The sequence below is a fragment of the Solea solea genome, chromosome 5 (genome assembly GCF_958295425.1).
Source record: "Solea solea chromosome 5, fSolSol10.1, whole genome shotgun sequence".
In the NCBI taxonomy this organism is placed as follows: domain Eukaryota; kingdom Metazoa; phylum Chordata; class Actinopteri; order Pleuronectiformes; family Soleidae; genus Solea; species Solea solea.
In genome coordinates this window covers 3,474,064-3,492,025 of record NC_081138.1, presented here as the reverse complement: position 1 = coordinate 3,492,025, position 17,962 = coordinate 3,474,064, and the positions used below count along the sequence as shown (strand labels likewise).

Sequence of the window (17,962 nt, the reverse complement as noted above, 5' to 3'; positions counted from 1 at the left end):
CGCCTGCCATGTGGCGAAGGAAGGTACTGCATGAAAATGAACAAATCACTCACTGCGATGACTCATTACTCCCGAGTCATATAAAAGATTAGTTCATTTTGAACGAATCGTTCACGAACGACACATCACTATTTTATACGCGACACCCACCCACCCACACACACACGCGCGCGCGATTGACTAGTGACTTTACACCACACTTCTGTAGTTGTTGGAGATTAACCCACATTTTAAGGATTGTTCAGCAGTTTAAATTCATCTACAATTTGGCGCTGTTCGGCTTGATTGTGTGTGGGAGGTCTCTTCCTGTGATGGGACTCAGTGGCCGGCAGTCTGATCAATAATCGCATAGTACCTGCTTGGAACCTCATCTGAACAGGTACTAAAAATAGTACCAGCTACTAGGCTAGTGGAAACGCTACTTAAACCGTGCCGTGGAAATGCGCCATAGAACATACATCTTCTGGACACATGAACCGCATCTTCACTAATACATCAATCTTCACTGGAACACATCCGCAGAAGAAGAATCATTTACTTTGAACACATGAGAAAGCCCCACTTGCGCAGGGCATCAAAAAATTGGGTAAAACTCTTATTGTTCCTCTCCACGGAAATCTTTAGTAAAAGGCGAAAGATTTGTACGCTCTGAATAGAAACAAGAGTGATCTACCTTCACAGAGTTAAACAGTGGGACCTGATTTTCCGTCACACACTCCTCACTTTGGTTTCAATCTTCAAACACAATTGAATTACATTGTTTTTATAATCATGGATAGTATATGAACTATTTACTAAGAATATGTCAGATGGATGAATTCAAATACTGTGTTTTAAGAATTAAAACAAGTTTAACAACATGGCCACATGTCGGTGTTATGCATTGTGGGATATGAGCAACAGTAGCCACGCCCATTTTCATGAAAATCCACTTCTACAATTGTAAAAAGAGTCAACTGGCAAATGTTTTGTTTTTTTTGAACTTCCACTTTGTAACGCGGGCCACACGGTGGTGTAGTGGTTAGCACTCTCGCCTTGCAGCGAGAAGACCCGGGTTCGAGCCCCGGTTGGAACAAGGGCCTTTCTGCATGGAGTTTGCATGTTCTCCCCGTGTGTGCGTGGGTTCTCTCCGGGTACTCCGGCTTCCTCCCACAGTCCAAAAACATGCAATGTGGGGATAGGTAAATTGGACACTCCAAATTGACCATAGGAGTGAGTGTGAGAGTGAATGGTTGTTTGTCTCTATCTGTGTGTGGCCCTGCGATGGACTGGCGAACTGTCCAGGGTGTACCCCGGCTATCGCCCGATGTAGCTGAGATTGGCACAGCACCCCCCGCAACCCTCTGGTTGAGGATATAGCGGTAGATGATGACTGACTGACTTTGTAACGCAATGAAACCACAGTACAACAACACATACTGCACACCTTTAAAAAAAGACAAGGGAAGGTTGGGATTCTCCAGGATTCAGTATCTGCTAAACTTTGAGGTCTGATTGTCTCTTCTGTTTAAGCATTTGTTTTTTGGGGGGGGATGGGGGCGGGATTGTATGGCACTGTACAGAGAGATTTCTACCATGGGTTACCATTGTAACTATTATTACTATGTTCTCTGAATGTTTTTGATGTCCTCACACGTATTTATGGCGGCTTCAAGGTAACCAAACAAAATGCTGAAAAATGCGGTTTTACTGGACTTGTGCACCCTCTTGTGGTCAAAGACAAGTACTACAAATGTTTCTTTAAAGGGGACATATTACGCAAAATCAACTTTTTAACCATTTTAATACTTATATTTGGGACTCTGGGGGCCCTACCAGTCACCAAAGTGTGGAAAAAGAATACTCCGTCATGTTTTCGTGGTTCCCCTTAGTGTAAGTATAGGCGATAAAACACTTGATGTTGAATTCCCTGCGTTTATGACGTCAGCATGCGCATTTCACCGCGAATGTTACCGCCCCACCAGTAAGTTTACTTCGAGAGCTCCACCTTAGCTCCACCTTGTCCCTGCGAGAGTGCAGGCGAGGGAGGAAGAGCGGTATTATGTCAACGCAGAGGGACAAGTGTGCTGTTGGTGGCTGCACAGTGGAGCACAGTGTTTTACACAAACTTCCACAGAGGATTTGATATATGAAGCTAATGTGCCGGATAAAGTCAGCAAACGTGTGTTCGCGCTAGACAGCGGTCGCCGTATTTAGTCAGGGGACGTATTTCACCGACGTACAAACACACACACGTTGTTAAGAAAAGGTCACATAGAGCTCATAACTGACCATTCTGACACGTCCTAATTAAAAATATTTGTTCAGTACGTCCTCCATGACCGGAGCACAGACTCAGTCTGATACAATCACATATACAGCGGAGAGCGGCAGTTTATGCCGCTCGCCACTGGCGATCAGCGGTGCTGCACTCTCTGTGCAGAGGTGCTGCACTCTCTGTGAAAATCAGCTGATCGCCACCGCTGATCGCCAGCGGCGAGCCGCCTAAACGGCCGCTGTATGCGACTGATCGCCAGCTCCGGTGCAGACCGGTGACTATGCTCCGGAGACCTCGCCACCGCTGATCGCCACCGCGGCACCGCTGATCGCCAGCGGCGAGCCGCCTAAACGGCCGCTGTATGCGTTTAGGCAGCTCGCCGCTCGCCGCTGGCGATCAGCGGTGCCGCGGTGACGATCAGCGGTGCCGCGGTGACGAGGTCTCCGGAGCATAGTCACCGGTCTGATACAGTAACAAACAGCGCCAGCTTATGCAGCTCGCCGCGCGCCGCTGGCGATCAGTGGTGCTGTTCCTAAGTGTTTTTAACTGATTAACAGTTCGGCACTGTTCGGCTCGATCCTTATGTAGAACGTCTCTTCCTGTGACGGCACTCTGGCTGTTTTCTGCGCACGCTGCCATGTTGATATTGTCAGAGAACTAGTGGAGGGAGGGGGAGACGAATAGAGCTGTAAAGCGCTGTAACGAGGACAAATCAGAAACCCCCTGGAAGAAGTGGGTGTGTGTTTGCCTGTGTCTCATTTGCATGTAAAGGGACCAAGCACGAAAACCGAGCGTTCTGAAAGGGGCGGGCTTAGCAGGGTTATTGAACTGCTATGATGCTTCATCCTTATGGTATTTTGACCAAGGCATGTCACTGACATGTTCATTAGGACACCAGGGAACTATTTTAATGGGGGAAATAGGGTATAATATGTCCCCTTTAAGCAAACGTATGAAGCTTACTTTTATCAGTTATCTATTATTATTATTTTAATTATTATGTATTATTGTGTACCAGCGTATATTGTTATTGATTTAGTTTTTCATTTTATTATTTTATTGTTATTACTTCTCTTCTTGGTTTTGCCTTTGTTTTATACCGTTAATCACAATAAGTAAAACAAATAAATATAAAATAAATTATCACCTTTCTATAACTTCATCATTTCCGGTATTTGAGGATTGAATACGTTGCTGAGAAGCTCACTAGAGCGTACACCTCAAGTGTACACGGATGCCACCTCTTCACTAACAAGTCCTGCATATTCTAGAAGATAAAGTTTTTTTATTTTGAACACATAAGAAAGCCCCACTTGCGCAGGGCAACAAAAAATTGGGTAAAACTCTTTTTGTTCCTCTCCACGGAAATCTTTAGTAAAAGGCGAAAGATTTATACGCTCTGAATAGAAACAAGAGTGATCTACCTTCACAGAGTTAAACAGGGGGACGTGATTTTCCGTCACACACTCCTCACTTTGGTTTCAATCTTCAAACACAATTGAATTACATTGTTTTTATAATCATGGATAGTATATGAACTGTTTACTAAGAATATGTCAGATGGATGAATTCAAATTCTGTGTTTTAAGAATTAAAACAAGTTTAACAACATGGCCACATGGCGGTGCTATGCATTGTGGGATATGAGCAACAGTAGCCATGCCCATTTTCATGAAAATCCACTTCTACAATTGTAAAAAGAGTCAACTGGCACATATATTTTTTTTTGAACTTCCACTTTGTAACGCAACGAAACCACAGTACAACAACACATACTGCACACCTTTAAAAAAAGACAAGGGAAGGCTGGGATTCTCCAGGATTCAGTATCTGCTAAACTTTGAGGTCTGATTGTCTCTTCTTTTTAAGCATTTGTTTTTTGGGGGGGGATGGGGGCGGGATTGTATGGCACTGTACAGAGAGAGATTTCTACCATGGGTTACCATTGTAACTACCATTGTAACTATTATTACTATGTTCTCTGAACATTTTTGATGTCCTCACATGTATTTATGGCGGCTTCAAGGTAACCAAACAAATATGCTGAAAAATGCGGTTTTACTGGACTTGTGCACCCTCTTGTGGTCAAAGACAAGTACTACAAATGTTTCTTTAAGCAAACGTATGAAGCTTACTTTTATCAGTTATCTATTATTATTATTTTAATTATTATGTATTATTGTGTACCAGCGTATATTGTTATTGATTTAGTTTTTCATTTTATTATTTTATTGTTATTACTTCCCTTCTTGGTTTTGCCTTTGTTTTATACCGTTAATCACAATAAGTAAAACAAATAAATATAAAATAAGAACAGTCAAAATAAGTTATCGCCTTTCTATAACATTTCCGGTAGTTTAAGGATTAAATACGTTGCTGAGAAGCACACTAGAGCGTACACCTCAAGTGAACACGGTAGTGATGTGACGTTCCGTTTCGAGGCTTCGAAGCGTGTGCCGAGCAGGGGAGGGGGCGTTTCCGCGATGCGCGTATCGAGGCTTGCTTCATTTAGGGGAGGAGCCAAAATGATGACGTCCGAAGCCTCGCTGCCCGGCTGTACCACGTGATTACTTCGTGAAGTGGTTCAGATTTAGCGCAAGGTTTTACAGCTATATAGACCCCTATATAGGCTCCATTCAAAATGTGGGTTTTTGAAGGAGAGTTGCGGTCAGTTGAGAGTTTGGATAGTTTGAGAGTTTGGATACTAGAGTTTGGACAGCGTTTATATAGTTTGGAGATAGTTTGGAGAGTTTAGGGAGAGATAGAGATTTAGGAGAGGGAGGAGAGTAGGATAGGTGATATAGGATGGAGCCAGCGAGGCTCATCATTGTCCAAGTTTCACAAGCATAATCTGTGCCCTTTTCCTAGTTCCACAAGCACTTTCACTGTCCTCTGCCTGATTACACCCATGCCATTTTCAGAAAAACATTGCACAACCTGCCATATTATGATATTACCATTTTGGGAAGACTTACACACACAGAATACATTCAAAACATTTATTAAACACATATGTACAGAAATTATTTGGTCATACATTTTTTGTAATTCATAGTCATTTCTAACAGACACAAAAATTCAATTCATCACACATTATGTGGTTCAGATACAGCTGCCTGTGATTATACACTTGGCCAGTAGGTGGTTTCGTGTGCACATGAAGCTTCGAGAAATGAACCCTTTCTCGAACCAATTGGCTCAAGTGGTTCAATGCCTCATGAGGCTTCATCTCACCATCACTAGAACACGGGTACCACCTCTTCACTAACAAATCAATATTGTCCTGCATATTCTAGAAGTTAAACTTATTTTATTTTGAACACATGAGAAAGCCCCACTTGCGCAGGGCATCAAAAAATTGGGTAAAACTCTTATTGTTCCTCTCCACGGAAATCTTTAGTAAAAGGCGAAAGATTTATACGCTATGAATAGAAACAAGAGTGATCTACCTTCACAGAGTTAAACAGGGGGACGTGATTTTCTGTCACACACTCCTCACTTTGGTTTCAATCTTCAAACACAATTGAATTACATTGTTTTTATAATCATGGATAGTATATGAACTGTTTACTAAGAATATGTCAGATGGATGAATTCAAATTCTGTGTTTTAAGAATTAAAACAAGTTTAACAACATGGCCACATGTCGGTATTATGCATTGTGGGATATGAACAACAGTAGCCACGCCCATTTTCATGAAAATCCACTTCTGCAATTGAAAAAGAGTCAAATGGCAAATGTTTGTTTTTTTGAACGTTTTTTGAATGTTTCTTTAAGCAAACGTATAAAGCTTACTTTTATCAGTTATCTATTATTATTATTTTAATTATTATGTATTATTGTTTACCAGCGTATATTGTTATTGATTTAGTTTTTAATTTTATTATTTTATTGTTATTACTTCCCTTCTTGGTTTTGCCTTTGTTTTATACCGTTAATCACAATAAGTAAAACAAATAAATATAAAATAAATTATCACCTTTCTATAACTTCATCATTTCCGGTAGTTTAAGGATTGAATACGTTGCTGAGAAGCACACTAGAGCGTACACCTCAAGTGAACCCGGGTACCACCTCTTCACTAACACATTATATTGTCCTGCATATTCTAGAAGTTAAACTTATTTAATTTTGAACACATGAGAAAGCCCCACTTGCGCAGGGCATCAAAAAATTGGGTAAAACTCTTTTTGTTCCTCTCCACGGAAATCTTTAGTAAAAGGCGAAAGATTTATACGCTCTGAATAGAAACAAGAGTGATCTACCATCACAAAGTAAACAGGGGGAACTGATTCTCCGTCACACACTCCTCACTTTGGTTTCAATCTTCAAAGACAATTGAATTACATTGTTTTTATAATCATGGATAGTATATGTACTGTTTACTAAGAATATGTCAGATGGATGAATTCAAATTCTGTGTTTTAAGAATTAAAACAAGTTTAACAACATGGCCACATGGCGGTGCTATGCATTGTGGGATATGAGCAACAGTAGCCATGCCCATTTTCATGAAAATCCACTTCTACAATTGTAAAAAGAGTCAACTGGCACATTTTTTTTTTTTTTGAACTTCCACTTTGTAAAGCAATGAAACCACAGTACAACAACACATACTGCACACCTTTAAAAAAAAGACAAGGGAAGGTTGGGATTCTCCAGGATTCAGTATCTGCTAAACTTTGAGGTCTGATTGTCTCTTCTTTTTAAGCATTTGTTTTTTGGGGGGGGATGGGGGCGGGATTGTATGGCACTGTACATAGAGAGATTTCTACCATGGGTTACCATTGTAACTACCATTGTAACTGTTATTACTATGTTCTCTGAATGTTTTCGATGTCCTCACACGTATTTATGGCGGCTTCAAGGTAACCAAACAAAAATGCTGAAAAATGCGGTTTTACTTGACTTGTGCACCCTCCTGTGGTCAAAGACAAGTACTACAAATGTTTCTTTAAGCAAACGTATGAAGCTTACTTTTATCAGTTATCTATTATTATTATTTTGATTATTATGTATTATTGTGTACCAGCGTATATTGTTATTGATTTAGTTTTTCGTTTTATTATTTTATTGTTATTACTTCCCTTCTTGGTTTTGCCTTTGTTTTATACCGTTAATCACAATAAGTAAAACCAAATAAATATAAAATAAGAACAGTCAAAATAAGTTTTCGCCTTTCTATAACTTCATCATTTCCGGTAGTTTAAGGATTGAATATGTTGCTGAGAAGCACACTAGAGCGTACACCTCAAGTGTACACGGTAGTGATGTGACGTTCCGTTTCGAGGCTTCGAAGCGTGTGCCGAGTAGGGGAGGGGGCGTTTCCGCGATGCGCGTATCGAGGCTTGCTTCATTTAGGGGAGGAGCCGAAAATGATGACGTCCGAAGCCTCGCTGCCCGGCTGTACCACGTGATTGCTTCGTGAAGTGGTTCAGATTTTGCGCGAGGTTTTACAGCTATATAGACCCCTCAGGCTCCATTCAAAATGTTTTTGAAGGAAAGTTGCGGTCAGTTGAGAGTTTGGATAGTTTGGAGAGTTTGGATACTACAGTTTGGATAGCGTTTATATAGTTTGGAGAGTTTAGGGAGAGAGGGAGAGAGAGAGATTTAGGAGAGTGAGGAGAGTAGGATAGGTGATATAGGATGGAGCCAGCGAGGCTCATCATTGTCCAAGTTACACAAGCATAATCTGTGCCCTTTTCCTAGTTCCACAAGCACTTTCATTGTCCTCTGCCTGATTACGCCGATGCCATTTTCAGAAAAAACATTGCACAACCTGCCATATTATGATATTACCATTTTGGGAAGATATACACACACAATACATTCAAACAATGTATTAAACAGAAATTATTTGGTCATACATTTTTTGTAATTCATAGTCATTTCTAACAGACACAACAATTCAATTCATCACACATTATGTGGTTCAGATACAGCTGCCTGTGATTATACACTTGGCCAGTAGGTGGTTTCGTGTGCACATGAAGCTTCGAGAAATGAACCCTTTCTCGAACCAATTGGCTCAAGTGGTTCAATGCCTCATGAGGCTTCATCTCACCATCACTAGTACACGGGTACCGCCTCTTCACTAACACATCAATATTGTCCTGCATATTCTAGAAGTTAAACTTATTTTGCTTTGAACACATGAGAAAGCCCCACTTGCGCAGGGCATCAAAAAATTGGGTAAAACTCTTATTGTTCCTCTCCACGGAAATCTTTAGTAAAAGGCGAAAGATTTATACGCTTTGAATAGAAACAAGAGTGATCTACCTACACAGAGTTGAACAGGGGGACCTGATTTTCCGTTACACACTCCTCACTTTGGTTTCAATCTTCAAACACAATTGAATTACATTGTTTTTATAATCATGGATAGTATATGTACTGTTTACTAAGAATATGTCAGATGGATGAATTCAAATTCTGTGTTTTAAGAATTAAAACAAGTTTAACAACATGACCACATGTCGGTGCTATGCATTGTGGGATATGGGCAACAGTAGCCATGCCCATTTTCATGAAAATCCACTTCTACAATTGTAAAAAGAGTCAACTGGCACATATTTTTTTTTTTTGAACTTCCACTTTGTAATGCAATGAAACCAAAGTACAACAACACATACTGCACACCTTTAAATAAAGACAAGGGAAGGTTGGGATTCTCCAGGATTCAGTATCTGCTAAACTTTGAACCCGATTGTCTCTTCTGTTTAAGCATTTGTTTTTTGGGGGGGGATGGGGGCGGGATTGTATGGCACTGTACAGAGAGAGATTTCTACCATGGGTTACCATTGTAACTACCATTGTAACTATTATTACTATGTTCTCTGAATGTTTTTGATGTCCTCACACGTATTTATGGCGGCTTCAAGGTAACCAAACAAAAATGCTGAAAAATGCGGTTTTACTGGACTTGTGCACCCTCTTGTGGTCAAAGACAAGTACTACAAATGTTTCTTTAAGCAAACGTATGAAGCTTACTTTTATCAGTTATCTATTATTATTATTTTGATTATTATGTATTATTGTGTACCAGCGTATATTGTTATTGATTTAGTTTTTCATTTTATTATTTTATTGTTATTACTTCCCTTCTTGGTTTTGCCTTTGTTTTATACCGTTAATCACAATAAGTAAAAAAAATAAATATAAAATAAGTTATCGCCTTTCTATAACTTCATCATTTCCAGTAGTTTGAGGATCAAATACGTTGCTGAGAAGCACACTAGAGCGTACAACTCAAATGAACACGGGTACCGCCTTTTCACTAACATTTCAAAATTGTCCTGAATATCCTAGAAGATAAACTTATTTTATTTTGAACACATGAGAAAGCCCCACTTGCGCAGGGCATCAAAAAATGGGGTAAAACTCTTATCGTTCCTCTCCACGGAAATCTTTAGTAAAAGGCGAAAGATTTATACGCTCTGAATAGAAACAAGAGTGATCTACCTTCACAGAGTTAAACAGGGGGAACTGATTTTCCGTCACACACTCCTCACTTTGGTTTCAATCTTCAAACACAATTGAATTACATTGTTTTTATAATCATGGATAGTATATGAACTGTTTACTAAGAATATGTCAGATGGATGAATTCAAATTCTGTGTTTTAAGAATTAAAACAAGTTTAACAACATGGCCACATGTCGGTATTATGCATTGTGGGATATGAACAACAGTAGCCACGCCCATTTTCATGAAAATCCACTTCTGCAATTGAAAAAGAGTCAAATGGCAAATGTTTGTTTTTTTGAACGTTTTTTGAATGTTTCTTTAAGCAAAGGTATGAAGCTTACTTTTATCAGTTATCTATTATTATTATTTTAATTATTATGTATTATTGTTTACCAGCGTATATTGTTATTGATTTAGTTTATAATTTTATTATTTTATTGTTATTACTTCCCTTCTTGGTTTTGCCTTTGTTTTATACCGTTAATCACAATAAGTAAAACAAATAAATATAAAATAAATTATCACCTTTCTATAACTTCATCATTTCCGGTAGTTTAAGGATTGAATACGTTGCTGAGAAGCACACTAGAGCGTATACCTCAAGTGAACCCGGGTACCACCTCTTCACTAACACATAAATATTGTCCTGCATATTCTAGAAGATAAACTTATTTAATTTTGAACACATGAGAAAGCCACACTTGCACAGGGCATCAAAAAATTGGGTAAAACTCTTATTGTTCCTCTCCACAGAAATCTTTAGTAAAAGGCGAAAGATTTGTACGCTCTGAATAGAAACAAGAGTGATCTACCTTCACAGAGTTAAACAGGGGGACCTGATTCTCCGTCACACACTCCTCACTTTGGTTTCAATCTTCAAAGACAATTGAATTACATTGTTTTTATAATCATGGATAGTATATGAACTGTTTACTAAGAATATGTCAGATGGATGAATTCAAATTCTGTGTTTTAAGAATTAAAACAAGTTTAACAACATGGCGGTGCTATGCATTGTGGGATATGAGCAACAGTAGCCATGCCCATTTTCATGAAAATCCACTTCTACAATTGTAAAAAGAGTCAACTGGCACTTTTTTTTTTTTTTTTGAACTTCCACTTTGTAAAGCAATGAAACCACAGTACAACAACACATACTGCACACCTTTAAAAAAAGACAAGGGAAGGTTGGGATTCTCCAGGATTCAGTATCTGCTAAACTTTGAGGTCTGATTGCCTCTTCTGTTTAAGCATTTGTTTTTTGGGGGGGGACAGGGGAGGGATTGTATGGCACTGTACAGAGAGAGATTTCTACCATGGGTTACCATTGTAACTACCATTGTAACTATTATTACTATGTTCTCTGAACATTTTTGATGTCCTCACACGTATTTATGGCGGCTTCAAGGTAACCAAACAAATATGCTGAAAAATGCGGTTTTACTGGACTTGTGCACCCTCTTGTGGTCAAAGACAAGTACTACAAATGTTTCTTTAAGCAAACGTATGAAGCTTACTTTTATCAGTTATCTATTATTATTATTTTAATTATTATGTATTATTGTGTACCAGCGTATATTGTTATTGATTTAGTTTTTCATTTTATTATTTTATTGTTATTACTTCCCTTCTTGGTTTTGCCTTTGTTTTATACCGTTAATCACAATAAGTAAAACAAATAAATATAAAATAAGAACAGTCAAAATAAGTTATCGCCTTTCTATAACATTTCCGGTAGTTTAAGGATTAAATACGTTGCTGAGAAGCACACTAGAGCGTACACCTCAAGTGAACACGGGTACCACCTCTTCACTAACAAATCAATATTGTCCTGCATATTCTAGAAGTTAAACTTATTTTATTTTGAACACATGAGAAAGCCCCACTTGCGCAGGGCATCAAAAAATTGGGTAAAACTCTTATTGTTCCTCTCCACGGAAATCTTTAGTAAAAGGCGAAAGATTTATACGCTCTGAATAGAAACAAGAGTGATCTACCTTCACAGAGTTAAACAGGGGGACGTGATTTTCTGTCACACACTCCTCACTTTGGTTTCAATCTTCAAACACAATTGAATTACATTGTTTTTATAATCATGGATAGTATATGAACTGTTTACTAAGAATATGTCAGATGGATGAATTCAAATTCTGTGTTTTAAGAATTAAAACAAGTTTAACAACATGGCCACATGTCGGTATTATGCATTGTGGGATATGAACAACAGTAGCCACGCCCATTTTCATGAAAATCCACTTCTGCAATTGAAAAAGAGTCAAATGGCAAATGTTTGTTTTTTTGAACGTTTTTTGAATGTTTCTTTAAGCAAACGTATAAAGCTTACTTTTATCAGTTATCTTTTATTATTATTTTAATTATTATGTATTATTGTTTACCAGCGTATATTGTTATTGATTTAGTTTTTAATTTTATTATTTTATTGTTATTACTTCCCTTCTTGGTTTTGCCTTTGTTTTATACCGTTAATCACAATAAGTAAAACAAATAAATATAAAATAAATTATCACCTTTCTATAACTTCATCATTTCCGGTAGTTTAAGGATTGAATACGTACCTCAAGTGAACCCGGGTACCACCTCTTCACTAACACATTATATTGTCCTGCATATTCTAGAAGTTAAACTTATTTAATTTTGAACACATGAGAAAGCCCCACTTGCGCAGGGCATCAAAAAATTGGGTAAAACTCTTTTTGTTCCTCTCCACGGAAATCTTTAGTAAAAGGCGAAAGATTTATACGCTCTGAATAGAAACAAGAGTGATCTACCATCACAAAGTAAACAGGGGGACGTGATTCTCCGTCACACACTCCTCACTTTGGTTTCAATCTTCAAAGACAATTGAATTACATTGTTTTTATAATCATGGATAGTATATGTACTGTTTACTAAGAATATGTCAGATGGATGAATTCAAATTCTGTGTTTTAAGAATTAAAACAAGTTTAACAACATGGCCACATGGCGGTGCTATGCATTGTGGGATATGAGCAACAGTAGCCATGCCCATTTTCATGAAAATCCACTTCTACAATTGTAAAAAGAGTCAACTGGCACATTTTTTTTTTTTTGAACTTACACTTTGTAAAGCAATGAAACCACAGTACAACAACACATACTGCACACCTTTAAAAAAAAGACAAGGGAAGGTTGGGATTCTCCAGGATTCAGTATCTGCTAAACTTTGAGGTCTGATTGTCTCTTCTTTTTAAGCATTTGTTTTTTGGGGGGGGATGGGGGCGGGATTGTATGGCACTGTACAGAGAGAGATTTCTACCATGGGTTACCATTGTAACTACCATTGTAACTGTTATTACTATGTTCTCTGAATGTTTTCGATGTCCTCACACGTATTTATGGCGGCTTCAAGGTAACCAAACAAAAATGCTGAAAAATGCGGTTTTACTTAACTTGTGCACCCTCCTGTGGTCAAAGACAAGTACTACAAATGTTTCTTTAAGCAAACGTATGAAGCTTACTTTTATCAGTTATCTATTATTATTATTTTGATTATTATGTATTATTGTGTACCAGCGTATATTGTTATTGATTTAGTTTTTCGTTTTATTATTTTATTGTTATTACTTCCCTTCTTGGTTTTGCCTTTGTTTTATACCGTTAATCACAATAAGTAAAACAAATAAATATAAAATAAATTATCACCTTTCTATAACTTCATCATTTCTGGTATTTGAGGATTGAATACGTTGCTGAGAAGCACACTAGAGCGTACACCTCAAGTGTACACAGATACCGCCTCTTCACTAACAAATCAATATTGTCCTGCATATTCTAGAAGATATAGTTTTTTTATTTTGAACACATGAGAAAGCCCCACTTGCGCAGGGCATCAAAATATTGGGTAAAACTCTTATTGTTCCTCTCCACGGAAATCTTTAGTATAAGGCGAAAGATTTATACGCTCTGAATAGAAACAAGAGTGATCTACCTTCACAGAGTTAAACAGGGGGACTTGATTTTCCGTCACACACTCCTCACTTTGGTTTCAATCATCAAACAAAATTGAATTACATTGTTTTTATAATCATGGATAGTATATGAACTGTTTACTAAGAATATGTCAGATGGATGAATTCAAATTCTGTGTTTTAAGAATTAAAACAAGTTTAACAACATGGCCACATGTCGGTGCTATGCATTGTGGGATATGAGCAACAGTAGCCATGCCCATTTTCATGAAAATCCACTTCTACAATTGTAAAAAGAGTCAACTGGCAAATGTTTTTGTTTTTTTTAACTTACACTCTGCAAAGCAATGAAACCACAGTACAACAACACATACTGCACACCTTTAAAAAAGACAAGGGAAGGTTGGGATTCTCCAGGATTCAGTATCTGCTAAACTTTGAGGTCTGATTGTCTCTTCTGTTTAAGCAATTTTTTTGGGGGGAAGGGGGAGGGATTGTATGGTACTGTACAGAGAGAGATTTCTACCATGGGTTACCATTGTAACTACCATTGTAACTATTATTACTATGTTCTCTGAATGTTTTCGATGTCCTCACACGTATTTATGGCGGCTTCAAGGTAACCAAACAAAAATGCTGAAAAATGCGGTTTTACTGGACTTGTGCACCCTCTTGTGGTCAAAGACAAGTACTACAAATGTTTCTTTAAGCAAACGTATGAAGCTTACTTTTATCAGTTATCTATTATTATTATTTTAATTGTTATGTATTATTGTGTACCAGCGTATATTGTTATTGATTTAGTTTTTCATTTTATTATTTTATTGTTATTACTTCCCTTCTTGGTTTTGCCTTTGTTTTATACCGTTAATCACAATAAGTAAAACAAATAAATATAAAATAAGTTATCACTAGTGATGTGACGTTCCGTTTCGAGGCTTCGAAGCGTGTGCCGAGTAGGGGAGGGGGCGTTTCCGCGATGCGCGTATCGAGGCTTGCTTCATTTAGGGGAGGAGCCAAAAATGATGACGTCCGAAGCCTCGCTGCCCGGCTGTACCACGTGATTGCTTCATGAAGTGGTTCAGATTTAGCGCGAGGTTTTACGGCTATATAGACCCCTCAGGCTCCATTCAAAATGTGGGTTTTTGAAGGAGAGTTGCGGTCAGTTGAGAGTTTGGATAGTTTGGAGAGTTTGGATACTAGAGTTTGGATAGCGTTTATATAGTTTGGAGATAGTTTGGAGAGTTAAGGAGAGAGATAGAGATTTAGGAGAGGGAGGAGAGTAGGATAGGTGATATAGGATGGAGCCAGCGAGGCTCATCATTGTCCAAGTTACACAAGCATAATCTGTACCCTTTTCCTAGTTCCACAAGCACTTTCACTGTCCTCTGCCTGATTACGCCCATGCCATTTTCAGAAAAACATTGCACAACCTGCCATATTATGATATTACCATTTTGGGAAGATTTACACACACAGAATACATTCAAAAAATGTATTAAACACATATGTACAGAAATTATTTGGTCATACATTTTTTGTAATTCATAGTCATTTCTAACAGACACAAAAATTAAATTCATCACACATTATGTGGTTCAGATACAGCTGCCTGTGATTATACATTTGGCCAGTAGGTGGTTTCGTGTGCACATGAAGCTTCGAGAAATGAATCCTTTCTCGAACCAATTGGCTCAAGTGGTTCAATGCCTCATGAGGCTTCATCTCACCATCACTAGTTATCACCTTTCTATAACTTCATCATTTCCGGTAGTTTGAGGATTAAATACGCCTGTGCACTGTACAGGCAACCCACACAAACCCAAACAAGGACTGTCAGAAGTTTAACAAATGCATGCCTAAATTTGTAGTTTGAGGATTGAATACGTTGCTGAGAAGCACACTAGAGCGTACACCTCAAGTGAAAGGTACCACCTCTTCACTAACACATCAATATTGTCATGCATATTCTAGAAGTTAAACTTATTTTATTTTGAACACATGAGAAAGCCCCACTTGCGCAGGGCATCAAAAAATTTGGGTATAACTCTTATTGTTCCTCTCCACGGAAATCTTTAGTAAAAGGCGAAAGATTTATACGCTCTGAATAGAAACAAGAGTGATCTACCTTCACAGAGTTAAACAGGGGGATCTGATTTTCCGTCACACACTCCTCACTTTGGTTTCAATCTTCAAACACAATTGAATTACATTGTTTTTATAATCATGGATAGTATATGAACTGTTTACTAAGAATATGTCAGATGGATGAATTCAAATTCTGTGTTTTAAGAATTAAAACAAGTTTAACAACATGGCCACATGTCGGTGCTATGCATTGTGGGATATGAGCAACAGTAGCCACGCCCATTTTCATGAAAATCCACTTCTACAATTGTAAAAAGAGTCAACTGGCAAATGTTTTATTTTTTTTAACTTACACTCTGCAAAGCAATGAAACCACAGTACAACAACACATACTGCACACCTTCAAAAAAAAAAAAGACAAGGGAAGGTTGGGATTCTCCAGGATTCAGTATCTGCTAAACTTTGAGGTCTGATTGTCTCTTCTGTTTAAGCATTTGTTTTTTGGGGGGGGACAGGGGAGGGATTGTATGGCACTGTACAGAGAGATTTCTACCATGGGTTACCATTGTAACTACCATTGTAAATATTATTACTCTGTTCTCTGAATGTTTTCGATGTCCTCACACGTATTTATTGTGGCTTCAAGGTAACCAAACAACATCATTTCCGGTAGTTTAAGGATTGAATACGTTGCTGAGAAGCACACAAGAGCGTACACCTCAAGTGAACACGGGTCCCACCTCTTCACAAACACATCAATATTGTCCTGCATATACTAATAGATTAACTTATTTGATTTTGAACACATGAGAAAGCCCCACTTGCGCAGGGCATCAAAAAATTGGGTAAAACTCTTATTGCTCCTCTCCACGGAAATCTTTAGTAAAAGGCGAAAGATTTATACGCTCTGAATAGAAACAAGAGTGATCTACCTTCACAGAGTTAAACAGGGGGGTCTGATTCTCTGTCACACACTCCTCACTTTGGTTTCAATCATCAAACAAAATTGAATTACATTGTTTTTATAATCATGGATAGTATATGAACTGTTTACTAAGAATATGTCAGATGGATGAATTCAAATTCTGTGTTTTAAGAATTAAAACAAGTTTAACAACATGGCCACATGTCGGTGCTATGCATTGTGGGATATGAGCAACATTAGCCACGCCCATGTTCATGAAAATCCACTTCTACAATTGTGAAAAGAGTCAACTGGCAAATGTTTTTTTTTGAACTTCCACTTTGTAACGCAATGAAACCACAGTACAACAACACATACTGCACACCTTTAAAAAAAAGACAAGGGAACGTTGGGATTCTCCAGGGTTCCAGGATTTTTTTGGGGGGGGGGGGGGGGGATTGTATGGCACTGTACAGGCAACCCACACAAACCCAAACAAGGACTGTCAGAAGTTTAACAAATGCATGCCTAAATTTGACTGTCAAAGGTTTGGGCCATGACAGGTGACTTATTTTAGTGGAAGGCAGGTGACTGACACACAATACACCCAGAGGCCGTTAGTCGCTCTATAAAATAAATAACGTCGAAACAACAATGGAGTTCAGTGACAGTTTGGCTTGTGTTCAGGCAGAAACACGTTCATGGTTACAATTTTTAAAATCTGAGCTTTAAAAAAAAGCTTAAAAAGTATGAAACGGACAGACGGGGGGGTCAAAACAGTATGTTGCTGGTGCCAGGGATGGCTGGTTCAAGTTCTTGGTCAGAGATTTCTACCATGTGTTACCATTGTAACTACCATTGTAACTATTATTACTATGTTCTCTGAATGTTTTTGATGTCCTCACACTTATTTATGGCGGCTTCAAGGTAACCAAACAAAAATGCTGAAAAATGCGTTATGACTTGTGCACCCTCCTGTGGTCAAAGACAACTACTACAAATGTTTCCTTAAGCAAATGTATGATGCTTACTTTTATCAGTTATTGTTCTTTAATTATTTTGTATTATTGTGTACCAGCGATTTAGTTTTTCATTTTCTCATTATTTTATTGTCATTACTTCCCTTCTTGGTTTTGCATTTGTTTTATACCGTCAATCACGATAAGCAAAAAAAATAAATATAAAATAAGTTATCACCTTTCTATAACTTCATCATTTCCGGTAGTTTGAGGATTGAATACGTTGCTGAGAAGCACACTTAGAGCGTACACCTCAAGTGAACACGGGTACCACCT

General features: G+C 38.1%; 12 non-coding genes across 12 annotated transcripts; all 12 read right to left on the bottom strand.

The window, feature by feature from the left end:
* Positions 1–554: 554 nt before the first annotated feature.
* LOC131460165 (U5 spliceosomal RNA) lies at positions 555–668 on the bottom strand. The gene has a single exon (XR_009240348.1). It is a non-coding gene; the product is annotated as a U5 spliceosomal RNA (small nuclear RNA).
* A 2,894-nt stretch (positions 669–3,562) lies between these two features.
* On the bottom strand, positions 3,563–3,676 carry LOC131460140 (U5 spliceosomal RNA). Its single transcript, XR_009240325.1, has one exon. It is a non-coding gene; the product is annotated as a U5 spliceosomal RNA (small nuclear RNA).
* Positions 3,677–5,587: 1,911 nt separating this feature from the next.
* LOC131460141 (U5 spliceosomal RNA) lies at positions 5,588–5,701 on the bottom strand. The gene has a single exon (XR_009240326.1). It is a non-coding gene; the product is annotated as a U5 spliceosomal RNA (small nuclear RNA).
* Positions 5,702–6,404: 703 nt separating this feature from the next.
* Positions 6,405–6,518, bottom strand: LOC131460134 (U5 spliceosomal RNA). The gene has a single exon (XR_009240319.1). It is a non-coding gene; the product is annotated as a U5 spliceosomal RNA (small nuclear RNA).
* Positions 6,519–8,418: 1,900 nt separating this feature from the next.
* On the bottom strand, positions 8,419–8,532 carry LOC131460164 (U5 spliceosomal RNA). Its single transcript, XR_009240347.1, has one exon. It is a non-coding gene; the product is annotated as a U5 spliceosomal RNA (small nuclear RNA).
* Positions 8,533–9,600: 1,068 nt separating this feature from the next.
* Positions 9,601–9,714, bottom strand: LOC131460145 (U5 spliceosomal RNA). Its single transcript, XR_009240329.1, has one exon. It is a non-coding gene; the product is annotated as a U5 spliceosomal RNA (small nuclear RNA).
* Positions 9,715–10,418: 704 nt separating this feature from the next.
* On the bottom strand, positions 10,419–10,532 carry LOC131460148 (U5 spliceosomal RNA). Its single transcript, XR_009240332.1, has one exon. It is a non-coding gene; the product is annotated as a U5 spliceosomal RNA (small nuclear RNA).
* A 1,071-nt stretch (positions 10,533–11,603) lies between these two features.
* LOC131460131 (U5 spliceosomal RNA) lies at positions 11,604–11,717 on the bottom strand. The gene has a single exon (XR_009240316.1). It is a non-coding gene; the product is annotated as a U5 spliceosomal RNA (small nuclear RNA).
* A 678-nt stretch (positions 11,718–12,395) lies between these two features.
* LOC131460133 (U5 spliceosomal RNA) lies at positions 12,396–12,509 on the bottom strand. The gene has a single exon (XR_009240318.1). It is a non-coding gene; the product is annotated as a U5 spliceosomal RNA (small nuclear RNA).
* A 1,067-nt stretch (positions 12,510–13,576) lies between these two features.
* Positions 13,577–13,690, bottom strand: LOC131460149 (U5 spliceosomal RNA). The gene has a single exon (XR_009240333.1). It is a non-coding gene; the product is annotated as a U5 spliceosomal RNA (small nuclear RNA).
* Positions 13,691–15,683: 1,993 nt separating this feature from the next.
* On the bottom strand, positions 15,684–15,798 carry LOC131460153 (U5 spliceosomal RNA). Its single transcript, XR_009240337.1, has one exon. It is a non-coding gene; the product is annotated as a U5 spliceosomal RNA (small nuclear RNA).
* Positions 15,799–16,576: 778 nt separating this feature from the next.
* On the bottom strand, positions 16,577–16,690 carry LOC131460138 (U5 spliceosomal RNA). The gene has a single exon (XR_009240323.1). It is a non-coding gene; the product is annotated as a U5 spliceosomal RNA (small nuclear RNA).
* Positions 16,691–17,962: the final 1,272 nt, after the last annotated feature.